This window comes from Chelonoidis abingdonii, chromosome 18 (assembly GCF_003597395.2).
Source record: "Chelonoidis abingdonii isolate Lonesome George chromosome 18, CheloAbing_2.0, whole genome shotgun sequence".
In the NCBI taxonomy this organism is placed as follows: domain Eukaryota; kingdom Metazoa; phylum Chordata; order Testudines; family Testudinidae; genus Chelonoidis; species Chelonoidis abingdonii.
In genome coordinates, this window is record NC_133786.1 from 9,730,933 (window position 1) to 9,737,876 (window position 6,944).

Below are 6,944 nucleotides of genomic sequence, written 5' to 3' on the forward strand. Positions count from 1 at the left end.
GCCGAGACTTTGGTGTGTGTAGGGTGCCCAGATAGCAAGTATGAAAAATAGGGACAGAGTGTGTATGTGTTTGGGGGGGACAGTAAATAGGCGCCTATATAAGAAAAAGCACCGAATATCAGGACTGTCCCTATAAACTCAGGACATCTGGTCACCCTAGGTCTGTGGAAAGTGGCTTGCAGGAGCACACACTGCCAAGTCAAGACTGGCACCCAGGAACACAGCTGAGCCCTGATTGCACAGCCCAGCTCTCTCGCGCTCTCTCTCTCTCACACACACACACACCCCTTTCCCTTCCTAAGGGCCACCTGCCCCCACGACCCCTTCAGCCCCTGCTGAGCAGCTCAGCATCAAAGGCGGTTGTCTGCTACTACGTCTTAGCTGGGCTCCCAGTCTGGCTGCAACAGGCTGGTGCCTGCCTCCCTGCATTTAATTGGTATTAAAGATTAGAAGGCAAATTACCACAGCAATCACCCCGAATCCACTTGTCTATATTTCACAACAGCTCCCGAGCAGTTTGATATTTACTGTCAGCTGGCATTTAATTACTGAGCCAGTTTCAGAGACTCTAATTGACAGCGGACTAATTCTTGAAAGGGACGCTCTTGCCACACTAGAATGTGCTGGCTAATTGAAGCAAATACCTTCCTTTCTGTAGAACAGGGAGGCTGGTCATTCCAGTTGGGTAAGCTCCCTTGCCTTCCACCCACACACATCCTCTTAAATGCAGTGCAGTGAGGTTCCATTGAACTGTAAGCCAGCTGATTCAGGGTCTCTGTAATGGGCACTAGCCCTACTCAGGTGGTTTAAAGTCTGCCCCCAGCCAATGTAGTTATTATTTATGGTAGAGTGGAAACTAGAGGTCCCATCAGGGTTCTGTCATGCTAGGCATTAACCATACAGTTAGAGATAGCCTGTGTCCTGAACAGTTTGCAGTTGAAGTAGAGAAAGACAAAGTATAGGAGAGGGGATGGATCATAATCCCCTTTTAATAGGTAGCTGAGATTAAGTGACATGACCAGCTTGACCAAGCAAGTCTTATGGCACAGCTAGGAATTGAATCTAGGTCTCCCGAGTGCCCGCGCCACTGCTGTAACCACACACCACCATCCCCTTATTGTTGCTTATGCGGAATGAGCAGATGGTCTCATCTGTTGCCAGATCTCAGCATTTGAACTAGTGTCACCATCAGCTACCACAGTGGAGCAACCAAGAGCTGAAAAGACCATGGAGCCCAAAGTCTCTTCTCCCCACTGGGGCAACTCATATGTGCTATGATGAACGCTGACGCTGCTATGGGCTGGCTTGGTACCTGTTAGTGGATATGAAGAGGTCTGTGCACCTAACATTTTCCCTTGCCACAAAAGAGGGAAAAATACCCATAAGCTGGGACAATAGGAAGTGCAGAATCCCTTTTCAGATGGTGGAAATATCCAAAACTTTGCCCTGCCTGTGAATTCATTTGAGGAACTGTATGATCTCCATGGGGGTATATGGACTAGCCTGCATCCCTGCCCCTCCCACATGGAGTGCTGCTGGACCATGATTTATAATAGGAAAAATAATATCCCACTCTTATCTAGCCCTTTTCATTAATAGATTTCAAAGCACGTCACTGTCATTAGGGAAAAATAAGGCCCCAGTTGTGTAAACATGCATAGGAGAAGTGAAATTACAGCAATATCGACACATTTTGCACATTCATGTTGGTTTTCCCAAATTGCTTTGGTCAAAGTTCTCCCCTCCCCTTACCCCTTTCCCAAAAATCAAAACCTTTCATTCTGAAATTTTCAAAATGAAAACAATTGATTTGTCAGTTCAAAAGGACTTTGGTTTCAGAATTGCCTTTTGTTTGAGTCTGAACACAATTAAGCCTTTAAGAATGGTCAAAACTGAAACGCTACACTTTGGTTTTGTCGACACAAGACATTTCATTTGACACAATTTTATTTGGCATTTCAATTCATCCAAAAAGTTTTAAAAGTTTATTTTAGTTTAACCTGAAATATTTCCCCCTCTTCCCTGAGTTTCTGGAATGTCCAGAAAACTAAAAAAACTCTCTCTATTCACACCACTCCATAGGCAAGTGTGCCTTCATGTTCCTTAGTAGTCTTATTGACTTTGGTGCAAGATTCCCCCCTCTCCGTCCCTCATCGAATGAAGTGTTGATTTGGGGAACGTCCAAGTTTTAATACTCATTGCGCAGTAAGCCACTGTCCATTTGTAAACATCAGCTGTTCATCATATCACCCACCCTTATGTATTTTACTTAGCGCTAATCTTTTCCAAATAATGGACGAAAAGGCGCTTGTTATTTGTTATTGTTGTTGTAAATGTGACATGGCAAAGGAAGCAGAAAAGGGGATGTAGGAGGAGTGGCCTTGCAATTAAAAAACTAGCATTAGGCTCAGAAAATCTGGTTTCCGTTCCTTGCCACAGATTTTGTGCAAGAAATAGAAAGAATGATCTCATCTCTCTGAGCAACAGTTCCCCATCTATAAACCAGCATTCATGCAACTTCCCTGCTATACAGGATGATGGAGAAGCTAAATGTGAGGTGCTCACATGCCATGGTGTACCTCCTAGGTACCTGCATAAATACAATTCTAGAGAGGCATTTAGACTACATTGGAGGGGAACTTTTCAAAAGTATTTAAGTGACATAGGAGTCTAATTCTCATTTTTTTTTAAGGTAACTAAGGTCCTTTGGAGCCTAAATTTCAGTAAAATTCAATACAGCTTAAGCACCAAAGTCACCAGGGCCCTTCTGAAATTTTTACCCATTACATAATGGTGGAGATCTTTTTCTACTGGGAAGCATATGATTAAGGGAAAACATTCAAATAAAGACATCTTTTATTTGGGTAGGGGAAGAGGACATCAAATAGTTCTAAATCCATTAATGTTCAAATAAATCTCCTAATTTCCTCTTGGTCCCCATTATTTGACCATAGCCATTAGTAATATGCATACCTTGTGTTTACACTGCCCCCTAGTGGCAACTCCAATCATAGTATTAATTAGTACAGGAAATGTTTCACACTATGGGTACTAATAATCCTCACTAGAACACTGAATGCATCAGCATCCCTGAGCCTGCCTACGTTTACACACATGCTTACTTTAGAACATGAAGAGTTCCACTGCCCAAGCACAGTACTCATTGAACTCAATGTGACTATTCATGTACATCAAATTAAGCACATAAGGAAAGGTTTGCAAAATCAGAGCCTGTGTTTGGGGGAGAAAAAGAGAAGAAAGCATAGTATTAGCAGCAACCGTCCGGGTCTCCTGCTACACTTACAATGCATCCTTCACCATCTGTATACTACATCATATAATATATGGTACTTAGCCAGCAAAGCTAAGTGCTTGTATAATTCAAGATTATAGGTGTTTTTTTCCAAAGGAATAATGTTTAGTGCTTAGCTGTAACAGTGGGAAGTGCTACATAAATTGTCATGGGTGGATCAAGGCCCTACATTTAGATTTTGAATGAGTATTACAAAGCTTAATATGAGTAGAAAGCATCATTGATTAGGCTGAACTTATTCTGATATTTATTGGGGGCAGGGATAAGTTTCAGCAAACACAATTTTAGAGCTGGCAGAAGAGGATTTTCTACTGCATTTGCAGCCTCAGAACTCCAGGCTTTTGTGTGACTGGAGGTAAACCAGACGGTGCAACTGACTAGAAACACAATGTGAAATTGATCCATCTCCATTTGGTTTTACTCTCCCAGCAAAAAGTAAACCAATGCATTTATTAAAGTGCTAGTAACAGGGCGCAGGCCTTGGGCAGAGCACACTATCTAAAGGAAATGCTGAAAAAGAAACAGGATATCACTTTTAAACATGACTTGTGATTTGGGGGCCCAACATGAAATGACTTAAAGGGCTCTGATTTTCAGAACATCCACCTCTCTGAAAATCAGTTCCTTTTAAGAAGTCTGGAGCTGGACCCCCCAAATCACTAGTCATTGTTGAAAACCTGGCCCCCCAATCTTGTTTCCCATCCATGTACAATTGAATTTGATGTCAACACAGTTTCTGACCTTGGGTGCCAAGAGCTACAAAGACTTAAATTTTATCCTTCTTCTAAAATAGCATGTTCCCCCTCACCTTGTTAATAAAGGGGAGCTCTCCTGCCCACCAAGCACTGTTCACATGGGTGCTTTTCGTTGGCAAAACTTTTGTCATTCAGGTTCCAGCGTAGACAAAGCCTAAGAAGCCTGGGTTATCTTTCCTGGACATGAAAGTTATTCTGGGTCTGTGCAAAGGCAAAACAGCAGCTGTTGAAGCTCATCAAAGGGTAAGAGCTGAGTAGATGAACTACATGCAGAAGAAGATTTGGCAGATTAAATGCATGGATCATCTACAGCAACCTTTCTGAGCGTACGTTCACTATTTGTGGTTCTTTAGCCAGGACTAGGCACCCATTCCTATTTTGCTGAGTGAGCAAGGTACAAACCACCACTTGTAGTTTAGAATAAAACTTTTCTCAGTCTGCAGCGTCATTGTAGGCATGTCAGTCCCAGGATATGAGAAAGACAAGGTGGGTAAGGCACCTTTCTTTAGACCGGCGTCCGTCGGTGAGAGAGGCAAGCAGTCTACTTTCTCCCACTCGCCCCTGAATTGTGGGAAATTTAAAAGCATTCTATCGAGTTAATGAAAATCCTAACCATATTACGAATGTTAGTTCAAATTTAAAACCCAAAGGATTTTTAAAATAAAGTTTATTCTTCACCCCTTGATAGTGTTTACTTTAATCAAATTTGTATGTTTGTTTTTTTTAAGACATTGAAATTAGGCCAGTCAATTTCACTTTGTTTATAATCCATTTCACTTTCAAGCTCTTTGTGCTCCTAGGATGTTGCTACAGTTAAAGCTCCCAGCAGAATTTGCAGGCCCTGAACCGTGAAGTAGGTGAGAATTTCAATTTGTTTCTCAGCATACCAGCATCCATACCGGAGTTGAGTGAGTAATTCATTTTTCAGTTCAGTGGATGAACCAAAAAATCTGAAGAAAAAAAAATGGGTCCTCTGAATTCTTTTCTCACCAAAATATAGAGGAGAGGGGACATTTCACTATGATCCAACAAAACATTTCAAATGGCGTTCAAAACAACACAGTCAGTTTGGAAACAAAATATTGAAACAAACTGACTTTTTTTTTAAATGATTCTCCTTTCATTTTTTGCTGAATTCAACCCAAATACATGAATTGCTTTGACCACCATGAAATTGCATTTTTCAGATATTACCCAGCTCTAGTCCCCTCTTCCCCTCTCTCCCCCCACACACAAGTAATAACCTCAAACTACAACACTCAGCAACACAGCTGGAGGGCTGAGCAAAACAGCCAGGGTGGATAATAGATCTTGAACTCCCTCTTGTTGCCCCTAAGTGGTGGTCCCACAGCTCAGGGTTGGGGCACAGCAAGCGGGTGAGGGAAGCCCGCACAGCAGCAGCTTGTGCAGTTCCTGTACTGTAAATAATAGATGATGGAGAGGCAGGACCTCCTACCTCCATCAGAGGCGAGAGTCCCCGGGGGGCTAGCCTTTACTCCACCATGATTCCATGGCCTGCCCAGGACATGGTGGATGGGTCCCTTTATGGAGCTGTGAGCACGGGAGAGTTGTCAGTGTGGTTCACTTAGTTCCCCCACAAGTGCCAGCCTCTTGCCAGGAGAGAAGGAGACCCTGGGACACACACTTGCGGAGGGCCAGGTTGCAGCCTCTCTCCGGCCCCCTCCAGAGGTTCCTGTTGGGCAGTGGCTGTACTTATTTATTCACATCCAATCTGTGGCCCCCACAAAGACCAGAGACCTCCCCACTTTACAGAGGAGGAAACCGAGAGTGAAATGACTTGCTTACGGTCACCCAGCAGCTCAGGGGCAGAGCTATGTGTGACCTCCCCTCTCTGATCCCCAAGATGAAGGAGCCCAACCCTGATCACTTCTTGAGAAAAACCCTGCCAAGCCTCTCAGCGAAGGGATGCTATAAATGTATCCTATTAGCTCTTTGCTCTGTTTATTTCTTTACTGTCTCCTTGTTATCTAGGAATGTATATTTTAACCCTAATTGTCTCCCTTTGGTAACGATTAAAGCATGACTCGGAGATTTGCATTACAACCACCATGGGGCTTTTCAAATAGCCCTGGTGAACTGCTAAGCTCGGGTCTAGGGCCCTTTATTTTTTGAGCTGGGGGGTTTATAAAGCATGGAGATGAAGGGAAAGATAATGTTTTGCTACTTCAGCAGCCACCCACTAATATTCTCCTGGCTGTGTCAGTAACAGCACTCCTGACCTTGGCAGTGAAAGCGTCAAGCCAACCTGCAGCTGGGACAAGCTGAGATGCTCAGCTTTTTATTTTGAGGGGCATCAGCAGGCGCATTCGCTCCTACTCTTTCAAGTCCTGTGTACACAGGGATTAAGCACAGTGGTCGAAAATGTGTCATCCAGCTCCCGGTTCAGCTCAATTTTGCCCTTAACACAAACAAAGACAGTCGTGTTTAAAGACAAGTTAGTGGACCATGGTTAACCCCAGTGGGGATGCCAAGTAGCTAAACAAGCACCTTAGGGAAACAGAGAGGGTTAGTTACTGGGCTTTTAAATCACTCCATGCCCTGTAAGTCCATCACCGCACATCTTTGGACTCAATGTTTTTCCGGGTACAGACCAGGCTTTGTGTGGTACATGCATTTCCCTTTCACAACAGGGTACTCCCAGCTGTGATGAAAGTGCCCTATGTCAGTACAAATCCAAGTGATTAATAGATAAGCAGCCAGCAAACGGTGCTCAAGAAAATGCAGCCCAGTCCCCAGGTTCCGCAGGACCAATAAAACCTCTGGTAGCACACTATAAATGGCTCATCTGCATAAGCAGCTCATAACACAGCCCTGGGAGTTTTGTAAGGGGACCACTCAGTGCAATAAAAATAAGT